The sequence below is a fragment of the Camelus bactrianus genome, chromosome 3 (assembly GCF_048773025.1).
Source record: "Camelus bactrianus isolate YW-2024 breed Bactrian camel chromosome 3, ASM4877302v1, whole genome shotgun sequence".
NCBI classification, from domain to species: Eukaryota; Metazoa; Chordata; class Mammalia; order Artiodactyla; family Camelidae; genus Camelus; species Camelus bactrianus.
The window spans coordinates 139850756-139869166 of NC_133541.1; the positions used below are offsets into that span (position 1 = coordinate 139850756).

Genomic DNA, 18411 nt, shown 5'->3' on the forward strand with positions numbered 1-18411 from the left:
AGGAGACCCAAATAAGCAATTCTCCAAGGAAGGCATGCAAATGATCAATAGGCACATGAAAAAAAGCTCAATATCACAAATTATCAGAGAAATGCAAATCAAAACTAAAATGAGGTATCACCCCAAACAAGTCGGAATGGCCATCATTCAAAAGTTCACAAATGACAAATGCTGGAAAGGCTGTGGATAAAAGGGAACCCTCCTACACTGCTGGAGAGAATGCAGTTTGTTGCAGCCACTGTGGAAAACAGTATGGAGATTCCTAAAAAGATTAGGATTAGACAACATATGACCCAGGGTACCACACTTGGGCATATATACAGAAGGAACCCTACTTCAAAATGACACTTGCACCCCAATGTTCATAGCAGAACTATTTACAATAGCCAAGACACAGGAAGAGCCTAAACGTCCATCATCAGATGACTGGATAAAGCAGATGTGGTATATTTATAAAATGGAAAACTATTCAGACATAAAATCTGACAAAATAATACCAATTGAAGCAACATGGATGTTACTGGAGAATACTATTCTGAGAGGATTAAGCCAGAAAGAAAAAGAAAAATACCATATGAGATCACTTATATGTGGAAATATATGTATATATATATATATAACAGAGACAGACTCATAGACATAGAATAAAAATTTCTGATCAAAGGGGAATGGGGGTGGGAAAGGACTGGGATATCAAAATGTAGAAAATATACACAAGACTGTACTGTGTAGCACAGGGAAATATATACAAGATTTTGTGTTGGCTAACAAAGAAGAGTAATGTCAATGAATGTATATATGCACATGCATAAGAGAAAAATGGTGCTCTACACTGGAATTTGAAACAAAATTGTAAAATGATTATGAATCAATAAACAGTTAAAAACAAAAAGAAAATTTAGTGGATGGGATAATAGCATAGCTAAAGACAGGAATTGGCAGACTAGATAATGAAGAGGGACTTAAAAGTTTTTGAGAAGACATGAGGACACAAAATTGTCAGTAAAAAGATGACATATAAATTCAAACATAAACCAATGCAAACATTGCTGTTGAAACATGGGAAAAGACAAAGAATGCAAGGTTAGGACATATAGGAATCCCAGATGAAAAAGAAAGATTATAAAAGAATAAGAAAAAAAAAACAAAAAAAAGGGCTGAAAATGTATTCGAAAAATATCAGACTGAAATTTGCTGAAAGCCAAGAAACAATCATCTATACGAAATCAGGAAGCAAACAGCTTCCAAAGCAGGCGGAATCCCAATAGACTTACAAACAGCTGTATTATCATTGAAATCATCAAAGTTCATGATCAACCCAATGATTTTAAATACACCTAGAGTAAAGCAACTTAGTCACAACAGAACCTCCAGAGGGGTTTCAGCTGATATCCCGACAGAAATATTGAAGGACAGGAAGGAGTGCCAAGAAATAGACCAAATCCTGAATGAGAAAAAGCTGCAAACTAGCGTAGCCTATGCCACAAGACCACGCTTTAAAATAATGGCAGAAGTAGAGAAATTCACAGACCAGCAAAACTTAAAACAATTCAGCAGTTCTAACCTTATCCTAAAAGAAAGATTGAGATTTCTACCCTGAATAGAAAAGAAGCAAGACGAAATGGAAATAAGAAAACCGTCATTGGAAATGCAAGAAGAGCTATGACTTGCAGAGAATAAACAAAAAGAAGGCAAGGAGGACATCAAAACCCTAAAGATGGGATAGGGTAGCAGGAAAACATTGGTGAGATTCAGCACTATACTAAGTGAATCAGCTTATATGACCCTCTGTTTGAAGCAAACGGAGAGATGCATGGCCTAATGTGTTTGCAAAACAAAGAACAAGCAAACAGACAATCAAACAAACAAACACCAAAACAGTACGGTTGGATGATATATATCCAAAGAACCATGATAATTCAAAAGAAAATACTCAAAGGGATGTCAAAGAGCTTTCAGCACGCATCGACGCAGTATTGCTGCTTGCATGTACTCAACAGACTTGTATTCAGAAAACAGATGCGTGCAATAATATTCAAAAATACTGATTCATAAGAGGACATCGTGACCTAAACCAAATGCCTATTTTGAATAAAATCGATTCGTATTCCATGATATAGATTTACTAGTCTTCCAATAGGAAGAATGAATGGCCTATTCGACCCTACATAGAGAATAAATGGCATATGTCTTTAACAAAGACAAGTAGCTCTACAAAACTGCACTAAGAGCAAAAGAGACAGACAGTAAAGTGTACATTGTGATTGGATTAATTTCTAGGAATTTCAGCCGCCATGAATCAAATGGATCCATTTTCTGGGAGTGTGGGTGTTTCAGCCGAAAAGCAACAGACGGATGTGTATTCTGGGTGAAAGGCTATTACACAAACATAAGATTCCTATAGTGGGGTCTTTTTGTACTTTTAACTGTGAGAAAAGTTAAAGATGTGTGGAACCATAAAATTAACATGAACACACTTCCCTATTTTGTACTGTGTATAGAGTTCTGAACTAAAGGAAAGAGGGTAGGAAAAAAAGGACCATGGGACGCTATTGGAGAGAATCACTTTTATCTTAGGAATCTCTCGTCTGATGCAGCCCCTCCCCCAACACTGGAAAGATGCAGCAAATATTGGAGATGGCAGTTACCGGTTGCATTCCAGATGGAATATTGGTGTGTTCAACCAGGCTTGTTGTGACTGGTGGATCCAAGTTAACTGGACAGAGCTCTGTGGGTGGATCAGTGTCACGAAGGGACTGCCACCCTCTGTGGAGCTTGGCTTAGGTCTAATTTCGGAAATATTTGTAAGTTAGAGATACTGCTGCTTCCCAATGGCCTGAGATCACGGGTCAGTTTCAAGAAATTGAAAAGACAGACTGTGGAAGATCTGCCCATCATCAGCATACCGGTGAGGCTGTGAGGTACTTTCAGACTTGCCCAGTGCTGTAGAAGTCGACTTTAATGGAGAGACGAAGAGAAGCTGGCAGAAAACCTGGCTGCACAGATTGAGGAGACGTGCGAACACATTGATGAGAGTTGTTCTGCTACAATGGAGAATACTGGCATGAAGACTTCTTTAGAGAATACCAGGCTTGAAAGACTTTCATGAGTCATGTTGAGCCTCACTGATACTAGCAGAAACCTGTGGAGGGTCAACGTTTACTTGAGGAAGGTACTCAATTCTCTGCTCCAAGAAGTGGTCCAAGATTCCTGACGTCTAAAAGAGAAGAAATGGCAGGGATGATAAAACCGCTCATGTTCTTGGAAGGGTTTGTGAGAATCCACATATCCCAAGGGGCATTTAAAAATCACACAGACCACAGAGCATGAGGCCCTGGTAAGCTTTCCCCGGGGTTGGGCCTAGATATCAAGAAATTGCTCTTTCCTCCCCTCCACTCGGGCATCCATTTCAAAGGATCAGCACTTGAGCTGCAATGAAGCCAGTAGGAGAAAAGCAAGCCACTCCTACGTACAGTGTTCTTCCAACTTCACACTTTGTGCACAACACTTAAATCCTCAAAGATCAAATACTGTCGACTATAATAGATAGGAATAGAATACATAGCTCACACAAAGAAATGATGAACTTAGCCTAGTTTCAGCAAATGCTGGGGTTACGTCTACCTTGGGGTGAAGGGAGTGTGGTAAGTGAGGGGAATCTTTGAATGAACTTGATATATATTAGGCCTCAGTTTTTCTAGACAGTATAGGTAACAGTTATAAGTCAGTTAGTGAAGTGAACTGTAAAAGTCACCATAGACATGTAAGGACACATGATATGTGGACCATCTTTTCACTTCATTGAAGCCCCAGGTGCAGTATATCATGTTGGTGCATAATTTGTTGGGTTAAACTGCTTTACCCAAAATGATCAACCGTTTGTTCTCATGGTTGATAGAAGAGCACTTGGTTCTCAATAGCAGAGCAAAACTGCAGCAGTTTTCTCATAGCTATAACGCCTCTAGGAGTTTTGGAACCAAGAATACACATAAATATGGTGTTTTAGTTTAATTGGGTTTCCCTAGAGAGAAATGTTCCCCCTTGAAATGACAACATTGGCCAGTATGTGTCATTGGGAGTAAAGTGCAGCACATGCAGAAGGGAAACCCAGGATGGGGGTTATTTCATGGTTCCAATAGTTATTTCATGGTTCCTGTTGGTGTTGTAGGTATCAACAGTAAAGATTTGACCTGTCCCCTTCATCATTTTGGACTGCTACTGTACATTCTATCTGTCTATTTTTCCCTTAGACCTGACAAAATTGTAAAAGAACTTCACAAGTCTGGCTTGTAATTAGATTTAGTATGTTTCAAAATCTAACTTCATTTTCATATAAATCCCAAAATATGTAAATCAATTCTATTAACCTTTTGAAAGACTGCAACTGAGGTATTAACACAATGTCAAAACTGTAGTCTTCGGACAAACCCTCCCACCATGGCTGCATAGAAAACAGAGATAAGCAAGAATCACATTTCTGTGAGTTATATATAGAATGTGTTGATTTCTCGATGCCCAGTTGGCAGGGTATTAGTGCCAACTATGCTCACTCGTTCCCATGTACACAGCAAGATAAACATCCACTCATGAAGCCCTTGGTTCAGGACACATGCTGAAGAGTGGTCCCTTAGTTCCAAAAGAGAATGAGGCCTCAGAAAACCTGGGAGGAGGAGAAGGCAAAGTAGAGAATGGAAATCAGTGCAGTACCTGACGTCTGGTGATGGAACAGCAAAGGTGAAACTCTGTTTTACTTGGACACACAATCTCAAGTGGAAAGGACACATGGGATTGAAAGCGATGCACTGAGTGTTAGAAGCATGCACAGAAAATACTTGGCTGACAGAACTCAAGGAAATCAGCACAAAATATCCTCACAATTGATTCTGAGACCAAGATCCGAGCTGCCAAATTTGAGCTAGCATTGGCTGTGGAAAATGAGGTATAAGGCTATGGATGATGTCACACCCTGTGTCTCAGGGATCCGGAGTGTGTTGTGGATTGTGGTTTGCCCTACCAAGAGAGGAAACTGACCTTAGACCCCAATGTGAAAGCAACCACCCTGTGCGCAAATTTGAGTTTATCGAAAAGTCCTATGGCCACATTCACTGCATCTGCAGGCCAAGGGAACAATTTGACATTTTGCCAATAGAGCACGAGTGGGGCTCAATTAGAGAAAACATGCATCTGGTCTGAGGGATCCAGGGGTCCTTGGGGTTGAAATCAGATTGCAAAGTGTTAGGATCAGCTAGTTTCCTAGCCTGGACTGGGATTAAGTTTTGGTATGAGGCAGAGGATGCGGGACATTGCTGTGTTTGCCTTTGTGGTCCCAAGCCACAAGGATGAGAGAACAAAGGTTAGTTGTCTAGGTCCGCAGCATGAGAAGATGAAGCATTTCATTCACCATTACCTCCCAAATGCAGATGCTACATTTTGGATAGTACTGAAATTGTACGGCACCAAGGACAACTTGGTGGGGCTGTGGGATAATGGCAGCAGGCCCTGATGCATGACATCCTTAGATATGTTTACACAGGTTTTTCTGTAGACAGAGAAGCTCTGGGAAGAACTGGTAAAATTGGGAAATTCCCATAGAACTAGAAAGGACAAGTTCACTAACAATATTCTGTTTTGAAAACACTCCAAAATGACATACAACAGCCTACAAAGCTGAAAACATTTAGATGCTCCATTTCCACAAGAGGAAGGGTCCTGTGCACTTTCAGAAAAGTGACATAAGCATAATAAAAGGAGATTATTCTAAATGATGCGCGTATGGTGTGTTCATCATAACAAAGGTATCACCAGTAAATAGAGGTATACCAGACAACACAAACAGGAAGACTAAATGGCTTCAATGTCAAGGAAAATTTGTCTTCAGGGAAATATCATGGGATTGGGTACACCAAATAGACTAAAATTTTCACTTAACCAAGCCTTACAAGTCTGCATTTGATACCTGATAGTACTTGACCAATAGAGATAAAGGTATAGTAAAAGAAACAGGAAGTAACAATTTCAGTTCCAAAGAGATTGAAGGCCAAAAAAAAGCTTTGAAACAACTATATTTGAAACATTACTAGAGAAATTATTGAAAACGGAGGTGAGAGAAACAATAAAGAACAACAGTGTCTCAGAATCACAGAAGGCAGAATATCAGAAAAGGGGAAGAGAACCTCTAAGATGAGCCAAATAAAATAAGTAAACTCAATGTATAAGATAATAGCAGGTTAAAAGTCAGTCCTGAGCAGTCTAGATAATGCAGAGCGACTCGTGAATGTCTGTGAACAAAGGGGAACAGAAATCCCTCTATCAGAAGATGACACAGAAAAGCTAGTGTAAACCAATGCAAATATTGCTGTTGAATCCTGGGGTAAGACAAAGCATGAAAGACTAGGATTCATAAGAGTCTCAGAAGGAAAAGCTGGGTATACAAAAAAAAAAAAACCTCTGAAAAGATATTTGGAGAAAAATCTGACTGAAATTTGCTGAAAGCCAAGAAACAATCATCTATACGAAACCAGGAGCAAACAGCATCCAAATTATGTGGAATCCCTATAAACCTACAAGCAGCTGTATTATTCAAATCATCAAATTTCATGATCAACCCAGTGATTTTAAATGCACCTAGAGGAAAGCAACTTAGTTACAACAGAAAGACCAGAGGGGTTTCAGCTTATACCTCGACAGAAATATTGCAGGACAGGAAGGAGTGCCAGGACATAGACCAAAACCTGAATGAGAAAAATCTGCATTCTAGGGTAGCCTATGCCACAAGACTGCCATTTCTGATAACGGCAGATCTAGAAAATTTCATAGACCGGCAAAACGTAAAAGAATTCAGCAGCTCGAACCTTATCATTAAACAAAGATTGAGAATTCTACCCTTAATAGAAAAGTAGCCAAATGAAATTGAAATAAGAAAACCATCATTGGAAATGCAAGAAGAGCAAAGAGTTGCAGAGAATAAACAAGAAGAAGGGAAGGAGGACATTAAAACCCTAAAGATGGGAGAGGGATGCAGGTAAACATAGGTGATTTTCAGCACTATACAAAGTTAATCAGCTTATATGACTCTCTGCTGCAAACGGAGAGATGCATGGCCTAATGTGTTTGCAAAACAAAGAACAAGCAAACAAACAAAAAGTCAAACAAACAAACAAACACCAAATACTATGGTTGGCTGACATATACCCAAAGAAACCAAGATAATTCAAAAGAAAATACTCAAACGGGAGTAAAGAATCATTCAGCACGCATCGATACATTATCGCTGCTGGCATGTACTCAAAAAACTTGTATTCAGAAAACAGATGCGTGCATTAATATTCAAAAATGTTGATTCATTAGAGCATATCGTGACCTAAACCAAATGCCTATTTTGAATAACATTGATTCGTATTCCATTATATAGATTTACTAGACTTCCAACAGAATGAATGAATGGCCTATTCAAACCTACGTAAGAATAAATGGCATACGCCTATAACAAAGAAAAGTAGCTATACAAAACTGTACTAAGAACAAAAGAGACAAACATTAAAGTGTACATTAGGATGGGCTTCATTTCTAGGAATTTCAGCCCCCATAAATCAAATGAATCCATGATCTGAGAGTGTGGGTGTTTCAGCCAAAAAGCAAGAGACAGATATGTATTCTGGGTGAATGGCTATTACACAAACTTAAGATTCCTATAGTGGGGTCTTTGTGAACTGTTAACTTTTAGAAAGGTTAAAGACGGGTGAAATAATATACTTACAATGGACACACTTCTCTCCGTTTGTACTGTGTTTAGAGATCTGAACTAAAGGAAAGAGGGTAGGAAAAACGGGACCATGGGTTGCTAATGGAGAGAATCACATTTACCTTCGGAAACTCTCTTCTGATGCAGTCCCTCCCGCAACACTGACAAGATGCAACAACCTTTGGGGATGGCAGTTACCTGTTGGATTCCAGGTGGAATGTCAGTGTGTTCCGCGAGTCTTGGAGTAGCTGTTGGATCCAAGTTAACTGGGCAGAGCTCTGTGGGTGGATCAGTGTCATGGAGGGGCTGCCGCCCTATGTGGAGCTTGGCTTAGGTCTATTTTTCAGGAAGCTTTGTAATTTCGAGATACTGATGCTGCCCAATGACCTGAGATCACGGGTCAGTTTCTAGAAACTGAAACGGCAGACAGTGAAGATCTGCCTGTCATCAGCTTACTGGTGAGGCTCCGAGGGACTTTCAGACTTGCCCAGTCCTGCAGAAGTCGACTTTATGGGAGACACGAAGAAAAGCTGACAGAAGGATTAGTGCACGGATTGAGGAGAGATGTGAACACATTGATGAGTGTTCTTCTGCTACAATGGAGAATATTGGCATGGAGACTTCTGTAGAGAATACCAGGCTTGAAAGACATTCATGAGACATATTGAGCCTCGCTGATACTGGCAGAAACCTGTGGAGGGTCAACGTGCACTTGTGGAAGATACTCAATTCTCTGCTACAAGAACTGGTCCAAGAATCCTGATGTCTAATAGAGAAGAGATGGCAGAGTTGATAAAACGCCTCTTGTTCTTTTAAGAGGTCATGAGAATCCATACGTCCCAAGGGGCATTTACAAATCACTCAGGCCTCAGAGCATGAATCCCTGGTAAGCCTTTTCCCAGGGTTGGGCCTAGCTATCAAGCACTTGCTCTTCCCTCCCCTACACTCAGGCATCCACTTCAAAGGATCAGCACCTGAGTTGCTTTGAAGCCAGTAGGAGTATAGCAAGCCCCTCCTAGAATCACTGTTCCTACAACTTTATTCTCTGTGCACAACACTGTACACCTCAATGTTCAAATACTCCCGACTAAAATAGATAGGAATTGAATATTAACTCACACAAAGAAATGATGACCTTCCCCTAGATTCAGCAAATGTTGGGGTTACATCTTCTTTTTGGTGAAGTGAGTGTGGTAAGTGAGGGGAATCTTTGACTGAACTTGTATATGTATGTGTCCTCAGTTTTTCAATACAGTTTATGTATTATTATAAGTCAGTTTGTGAACTGAAGTGTAAAAGTCGCCATAGACATGTAAGGACACATGATATGTGGACGGTCTTTTCCTTCATTGAAGCCCCTGGTGCAGTATATCACGTGGGTGCAGACATGGTTGTGTTTAATTACTTTACCCAACATGATCGGAAGCTTAAGCATTCTCATCGTTGATAATAGGGGACCTGGTTCTCAATAGCCTATCAAAGCTGCAGCAGTTTTCTCATAGCTATAATGCCTCTAGGTTCTTTTGGATCCAAGCCTATATATAAATATGTGGTTTGGGTCACCTTCTGTCTTCCTACAGAGAAATGTTACCACTTGAAATGACAACATTGGCCAGTGTGAGTCACTGGGAGGAAAGGGCAATACATGCAAATGGGAAACATTTTGTGGGGGTTATTTCATGGGACCAAAATTTATTTCATGCTTCCTGTTTGTGTTGGAGGCATCAAAATTTAACCATTGACCTGTCCCCTTCATTATTTTGGACTGCTTTTTTCATTCTATCTGTCTTCTTTTCCCTTAGAGCTGAAAAAATGATACCTTAACTTGACAAGTCTGACTTGTAGGCAGATTTAGTATGTTTCAAAATCTATCTTTATATTCATGTAATTCCCCAAGTATGTAAATCAATTCTACTAAATTTTTGAAAGACCACAAGTGAGGTATCAACGCATTGTCAAAACTGGAGTCTTCGGACAAACCCTCCCACCATGGCCGTATAGCAGAAAGAGATAACAAGAATAACATTTCTGTGAGTTATATATGGAAAGTGTTGATTTATCGATGCCCAGTTGTCAGGGTACCAGTGCAACATACGCTCACTTGCTCCCATCTACACAGCAAGATAAACATCCACTCACCCAGTCCATGGTCCAGGACACTTGCCAAAGAGTGATCTCTTACATCCAAAGACAGAATGAGGCCTCAGAATACATGGAAGTGGGAGAAGTCAAATTAGACAATGGAAATCAGTGCAGGACCTGATCTCTGTTGATGGAGAAGCAAAGGTGAAACCCTGTTTTACTTGGAAGCACACTCTCAAGCGAACAGAATGCATGGGATTGAAAGTGATGTGCTGAGTGCTAGAAGAGTGCACAGCAGATGCTTGGCTGACAGAACTCAAAGAAATCAGCAAAAAACATCGCCACAATTGATTCTGAGACCAAGATCGGTGCTGCCAAATGTGGGTTCACAGTGGCTGCGAACAATGAGGAATAGGGAAATGGATGATGGCACACGCTGAAACTCAGGGATCTGAGAGTGTGTTGTGGATTGTGGTTGGCCCTATCCAGAATGGAAACTAACTTGGGACCCCAATGAAAATGCTACAATCCTGGTGCATGAGGTTGAGTTTCTCGAAAAGTCCCATGGCCACATACACTGCATCTGCAAGCCTAGGTACCAATTTGGTGTTTTGCCAATAGAGCACATGTGGGGCTTAATCAGAGGTATCATGCATATGGTCTGAGTGATCCAGGGGGCCTTGTGGTTGAAATCATTTTCCAAAGGCTTAGGATCTGCTACATTTATAGCCTGGACTGGGATTATGTTTGGTATGAGGCAGATTATGCAGGAAAGCTCTGTGTTTGCCTTCGTGGTCCCTAGCCACAAGGATGAGAGAACAAAGAACACTGGTCTAGGTACACAGCATGAGAAGATGAAGAATTTCCTTCATCATTATCTCCCAAAAGCAGATGCTACATTTTGAATGGCACTGAAAGGTTACGGCACCGAGGACACCTAGCTGGGGCTGCGTGAAAATGGCATCAGGCCCTGATGCATGACATCCTTAGATATGTTTCCACAGTTTTTTCTGAAGATAGAGAATCTCTGGAAAGAACTCGTTACATTGGGAAATTCCCATGGAAATAGAAAGGACAAGCTCACTCTCACGACGTTGTTTTTGAAACACAAAAAAAATGACATTAAAAAGCCTGCAAAGCTCAAAATCTTTACATGCTTCATTTCCACAGGAGGAAGGGTCCTGTGCACTTTCAGATCAGTGACATAAGTGTAGTAAAAATGACGTTATACTAAACGAGAAGAGTATGTTTTGTTCATCACAACAAAGGCATCACCAGGAAATAGAGATATACATGACAACACACACAGGAACACGACATGGCATCAATGTGTAGGAAAAATTGTCCTCACACAAATATCATGGAATTGCGTACAGAACAGACTAAACTTACACTTAAAAAGCCCTATTATTCTACATTATATATCTGATATTACTTGACCAATAGGGATAAAGTAGTATAGTAAAAGAAACAGGAAGTACCATTTTCAGTTCCAAAGGGACTGAAGGCCCAAAGAAAAGCTTTCAAACAACTAGACCATGAAACACTATCAGAGCAGGTATTGAAAATGGAGGGGAGAGAAACACTGAAGAAGAAGAGTGTCTCAGAATCACAAAAGGCAGATCTCTAGAAAAGGGGAAGAGAACCACTAAGGACAAGAAAATAAAATCAGAAATCTCAATGGATGAGATATTACCAGGGCTAAATTCTGTCCTAATCAGACTAGATAATGCAGAGGGACTCGTGGATGACTGTGAAAACAGGGGAACTGAAATCCCTCTATCAGAAGATGACATAGAAATGCAAGGCATAACCAATGCATATACTGCTGTTGAATCCTGGGGTAAGACAAAGCATGAAAAAATAAGTTTCATAAGAGTCCCAGAGGGAACAGCATCATATAAAACAAAAGACAGAAAAGATATTTGGAGAATAATCAGACTGAAATTTGCTGAAAGCTAAGAAACAATCATCCATACAGAAAAAGGAAGCAAATAGTGTCCAAATTATGTGGAATCCCCATAGACTTACAAGCAGCTGTATTATCATTCTAATCATCAAAGTTCATGATCAACCCAGTGATTTTCATTGCACCTAGAGGAAAGCAACTAAGTCACAGCAGAACCGTAAGAGTGGTTCCAGCTTATATCTCGGCAGAAATTTTGCAGGACATGAACGACTGCCAGGACTTGGACGAAATCCTGAAAGATAAAAATCTGCAATCTAGGGTAGCCTATGCCACAAGACCACCATTTCTAATAACGGCAGAACTAGAGAATTTCACAGACCGGAAAAACTTAAAAGAATTCAGCATTTCGATACTTATCTTAAAGAAATATTGTGAATTCTACCCTGTAGAGGAAAGAAGCAAGAATAAATGGAAATAAGAAAACCATCATTGGAAATGCAAGAAGAGCAATAAGTTGCAGAGAATTAACTAGAAGAAGGCAAGGAGGACATCAATAACCTAAAGATGGGAGAGGGAAGCTGGAAACATAGGGGATTTTCAGCAAAATACTAAGTAAATCAACTTATATGACTCTCTGTTTGAAGCAAACAGAGAGATGCATGACCGAATGTGTTTGCAAAGCAAAGAAAAAGCAAACAAACAAATAATCAAACAAACAACAAACACCAAAAGAGTACGGTTGGCTGATATATATCCACAGGGTCATGAAAATTCAAAAGAAAATATGCAAAGTGATGTCAAGGTTCATTCAGCACGCATCGACGAAATATCGCTGCTTGCATGTACTCAACACACTTGTATTCAGAAAACAGATGCGTGGATTAATATTCATAAATATTGATTCATAAGAGCACATCGTGACCTAACCCAAATGCATATTTTGAATAAAATTGATTCATAGTCCGTGATACAGCCATACAAGTCTTCCAAAAGGATGAATGAATGGCATATTCAACCCTACGAAGAGAATAAATGGCATACACTTATAACAAAGAAAAGTAGCTCTACAAAACTGTAGTAACAGTAAGAGAGACAGACAGTAAAGTGCAGTTTGGGATTGGTTTCATTTCTAGGAATTTCAGCCCCCATGAAACAAATGGATCCATGTTCTGAGATTGTGGGTCTTTCAGCGGAAAATCAACAGACAGATATGTATTATGGGTGAATGGATATTACACAAACATATTTTTCCTATAGTGGGCCTTTTTGTACTGTTAACTGTTAGAAAGTTTAAAGACGGGTGAAACCATAAACTTATCATGGACAAACTTCCCTTCGTTTGTATTGTGTTTAGAGTTCTGAACTAAAGGAAACAGGGTAGGAAATAAAGGACAATGGGACGCTAATGTAGAGAATCACATTTACTTTAGGAACCTCTCATCTGATGCAGCCCCTCCACCAACACTGATAAGATGCAGCAACCATTGTGGATGGCAGTTACCGGTTTGAATCCAGGTGGAATTGTTGTGTGTTCCACAAGGCTTGTTGAGGCTGGTGGATCCAAGGTAACTGTTCAGAGCTCTGTGGGTGAATCAGTGTCATGGAGGGGCTGCCACCCTCTGTGGAGCTTGGCTTAGGTGTATTCTTCAGGAAGATGTGTTATTTCGAGATACTGATGCTGCCCAATGGCCTGAGATCACGGGTCATTTTCTAGAAACTAAAAGGCAGGCAGTGGAAGATCTGCTTGTCATCAGCTTACTGGTGAGGCTCTGATGTACTTTCAGACTTACCCAGTCCTGTAGAAGTCGACTTTATGGGAGACACGAAGAGAAGCTGGCAGAAAGGCTGGCTGCACGGATTGAGGAGAGATGCGAACACATTGATGAGAGTTGTTCTGCTACAATTGAGTATACTCTCATGGAGACTACTTTAGAGAATACCAGGCTCGAAAGTCATTCATGAGACATATTGAGACTCGCTGATACTAGCATAAAACTGTGGAGAGTCAACGTGTATTTGAGGAATGTACTAAATTCTCTGCTCTAAGAAGTGGCCCAAGGCTCCTGACGTCTAAAAGAGAAGAGATGGCAAAGATGATAAAACTGTTCATGTTCCTGGAAGAGGTCATGAGAATCCACACATCCCAAGGGGCATTTACAAATCTCATAGACCACAGAGCATGAAGCCCTGATAAACCTTTCCCCAAGTTTGGGCTTAGCTATCAAGCAATTGCTCTTCCCTCCCCTCCACTCAGGCATCCATTTCAAAGGATCAGACCCTGAGCTGCAATGCAGCCAGAAGGAGAATAGCAAGCCCCTCCTAGAACCAGAGTTCCTCCAACTTCACACTCTGTGCACAACACTGAACTCCTCAAAGGTCAAATACTCTCTAACAAAATAGATAGGGTTTCAATATATAGCTCACACAAAGAAATGATTATCTACCCCTTGATTTAGCAAGTGCTGGGGTTACGTCTTATTTGGGTGAAGAGAGTTTGGTAAGCAAGGGGATTATTTGACCGAACTTGAATAAGTATTTCTCCTCAGCTTTTCAAGACAGTATAGGTAAGTATTATAAGTCAGTTAGTGAACAGAAGTGTAAAAGTCGCCATATACATATAAGGACAGAAGTTATGTGGACCATCTTTTCCCTTCGTTCAAGTCCCGGGTGCAGTATATCAGGGGGTGCCCACTTAGTTGGCTTAAATTGCTTTACCCAACACGATCAGATGATTTACCTTTCTCATCGTTGATAAAAGAGAACCTGTTTCTCAATAGTCTAGCAAAGCTGCAGCAGTTTTCTCATAGCTATAATGCCTCTAGGTGTTTTGGAACTAAGCCTATATTTAAATAAGTGGTTTGGGTTGCCTTGTGTCTTCCTAGAGAGAAATGTTACCCATTGAAATGACAACATGGGCCAGTATGAGTCACTGGGAGAAAGGGCACCACATGCAAAATGGAAACACTGGGTTGGGGTTATTTCATGGTTCCAATATTTATTTCATTGTTCCTGTTTGTATTGCTGACATCAACAGTAAACAGTTGACATGACACCTTCATCATTTTGGACTGCTATTTTACATTCTATCTGTCTATGTTTCCCTTAGAGTTGACAAAATGTTACCTGAATTTGACAAGTCTGGCTTGTAGGTAGATTTAGTATGTTTCAAAAACTAACTTCATTTTCATATAAATCCCCAATTTGTACATCAATTCTATTAACATTTTGAAAGACCGCAACTGAGGTATCAACACAATGTCAAAACTGGATTCTTTGGAGAATCCCTCCCACCATGGCTTTATAGAAAAAGAGATAAACAAGAATCACATTTCTGTGTGTTATATATGGAAAGTGTTGATTTATTCATAGCCAATTGGCAGAGTACCTGTGCAAACAACGCCCACTCGCTCCCATGTACACAGCAAGATAAACATCCACTCACACACCCCGTGGTCCAGGACACTTGACAAAGAGTGGTCTCTTACTTCCAAAGACAGAATGAGGCCTCAGAAAACCTGGAAAGAGAAAAAGGCTTTGTAGAGAATGGAAATCAGTGCAGGACCTGACCTCTGCTGATGGAGCAGCAAAGGTGAAACCCTGTTGTAGTTGGACCCACACTCTCAAGCAGACAGGATGCATGGGATTGAAAGAGATGCGCTGAGTGTTAGTAGAGTGCACAGCAGATGCTTGGCTGACAGAACTCAAAGAAATCAGCACAAAATATCCCCACAATTGATTCTGAGACCAACATCAGTGCTGCCAAATTTGGGCTCGGTTTGGCTACGAACAATGAGGGATAGGGCTATGGGTGATGGCACACGCTGAGTATCAGGGAACTGGAGTGTGTTGTGGATTGTGGTTGGCCTTATCCAGAGAGGAAACAGACCTGGGACCTCAATGAAAAAGCAACAAACCAGGTGCATGAGGTTGAATTTCTCGAAAGGTCCCATGGCCACATCCACTGCATCTGCAGGCCCAGGGTCCAATTTGGAATTTTGCCAATAGAGCATGTGTGGTGTCTAATTAGAGACATCAAGCATCAGGTCTGAGGGATCCAGGGGGCCTTGGTGTAGAAATCAGTTTCCAAAGCCTCAGGATCTGCTACATTGATAGACTGGACTGGGATTACGGTTTGTTATGAGGCAAAGGATGCGGGACAGCACTGTGGTTGCCTTCATGGTCCAAAGCCACAAGGATGAGAGAACAAAGAACAGTGGTCTAGGTTCACAACGTGAGAAGATGAAGCATTTCATTCACCATTATCTACCAAATGTTAATGCTACATTTTGAATGGTACTGACAGTGTACTTCAGGGATGATACCTAGCTGGGGCACTGTGATAATGACTGCAGGTCCTGATGCATGACATCTTTAGATATGTTTCCACAGGTTTTTCTGTAGACAGAGAAGCTCTGGAACGAACTCATAACATTGGTACATTCCCATAGAAATAGAAAGGACAAGCTCACAGTCATGATGCTGTTTTTGAAACACTCCAAAATGACATTCAACAGCTTGCAGAGCTGAAAAGCCTTACATGCTTCATTTCCACAAGAGAAACACTCCTGTGAACTTTCAGTACAGTGACATAAGCGTAGTAAATTGAGGTTATACGAAACGAAAAGGGTATGCTGTGTTCATCACAGCAAAGGCATCACCAGCATTTAGATATATACAAGACAACACACATAGGAAAATGACATGGCATCAATGTGTAGGAAAAATTGTCCTCACACAAATATCATGGAACTTTGTACACACAAGAGACTTAAACTTTCACTTAAAAAACCCTACAAGTCTACATTAGATACTTGAAATTAACTGACCAGTAGAGATAAAGAAGTATAGTAAAAGAAACAGGAAGTAACATTTTTAGTTCCAAAGAGGTTGAAGGCTCAAAAAAAAGCTTTCAAACAACTAGACTGTGAAACACTATCAGACATTTATTTAAAATGGAGGTGATAGAAACACTGAAGAACAACAGTGTCTCAGAATCACAAAAGTCAGAATTCCAGAAAAGGGGAAGAGACCCTCTAAAGACGAGCAAAATAAAATCAGCAAACTCAATGGATGAGATAATAGCAGGGCTAAAGTCAGTCCTAAGCAGACTAGATAATACAGAGGGACTCGTGAATGACTGTGAACACAGGGGAACTGAAATCCCTCGATCAGAAAATGACATAGAAAAGCAAAGGAAAACCAACGCAAATATTGCTGTTGAATCCTGGGTTAAGACAAAGCATGAAAGAATAGGATTCATAAGAGTTCCAGAGTTAAAAGCAAGAAAAGATTATTCAGTCTGAAAAGATATTTGGAAAAAAATCAGACAGAAAATTGCTGAAAATGAAGAAGCAATCATCTATACAAAAAAAGTAAGCAAACAGCATCCAAATTATGTGGAATCCCAATAGACCTACAAGCAGCTGTATTATCATTCAAATCAACAAAGTTCATGATCAACACAGTGATTACCAATGCACCTAGAAGGAAGCAACTAAGTCACAACAGAACCTCCAGAGGGGTTTCCGCTTATATCTCGGGAGAAATATTGCAGGATAAGAAGGAGTGCCAGGACTTAGATGAAATCGTGAATGAGAAACAGCTGCAATCTAGGGTAGCTTATGCAACAAGACGGCCATTTCTAATAATGGCAGAGCTAGAGAATTTCAGATACCTGGAAACTTTAAAGAATTCGGCAGTTTGAAACTTTTCCTAAAAGAAAGATTCAGAATACTACCCTGAATAGAAAAGAAGCTAGACGAAATGGAAATAAGAAAACCATCATTGGAAATGCAAGAAGAGCCATGAGTTGCAGACAATTAACAAGAAGAAGGCAAGGAGGATATCAAAACCCTAAAGATGGGAGAGGGAAGCAGGAAAACATAGGGGATTTTCAGCCCTATAATAAGTGAATCATCTTATATGACTCTCTGTTTAAAGCAAACAGAGAGATGCAAGGCAGAATGTGTTTGCAAATCTAAGAACAAGCAATCAAACAAACAAACAAACACCAAAAGAGTATGGTTGGCTGATAATATCCACAGGAACCGTGATAATTCAAAAGAAAATATGCAAAGTGATATCAAGTATCATTCAGCACGCATCGACCCAGTATCAGTGCGTGCATGTACTCAACATACCCGTATTCAGAAAACAGATGCGTGCATTAATATTCATAAATATTGATTCATAAGAGCACATAGTGACCTAACCCAAATGCCTATTTTGAATATAATGGATTCATACTCCGTGATATATTCTTAAAAGTCTTCCAAGATGAAGAATGAATGGCATATTCCACACTATGAAGAGATTAAATGGCATACGTCTATAACAAAGAAAATCAGCTCTACAAAACTGTTCTAAGAGTAAGACAGACAGACAGTGAAATGTACTTTGGGAATGGTTTCATTTCTTGGATATTCAGCCCCCATGAAATAAATGGATCCATGTTCTGAGACTGTGGGTCTTTCAGCAGAAAATCAACAGACGGATATATATTATGGGTGAATGGATATTACACAAACATATGTTTCCTTTAGTAGGTCTTTTTGAACTGTTAACTGTTAGAAAGTTTTAAGATGGATGAAACCATAAACTTATCATGGACACCCTTCCCTCCATTTGTACTGTGTTTAGAGAACTGAACTAAAGGAAAGAGGGTAGGAAAAAAAGGATC

At 40.1% G+C, this 18411-nt stretch overlaps 1 long non-coding RNA gene across 1 annotated transcript in view; it reads right to left on the bottom strand.

Annotated features, from left to right (window-relative positions):
• Window positions 1-2308: 2308 nt before the first annotated feature.
• Window positions 2309-18411, bottom strand: part of LOC141575454 (uncharacterized) — a 37890-nt gene continuing 21787 nt past the window's right edge. The window contains exon 6 of the long non-coding RNA XR_012503048.1: window positions 2309-3217. This is a non-coding gene — a long non-coding RNA (uncharacterized LOC141575454). The remainder of the gene's footprint in view (window positions 3218-18411) is intronic.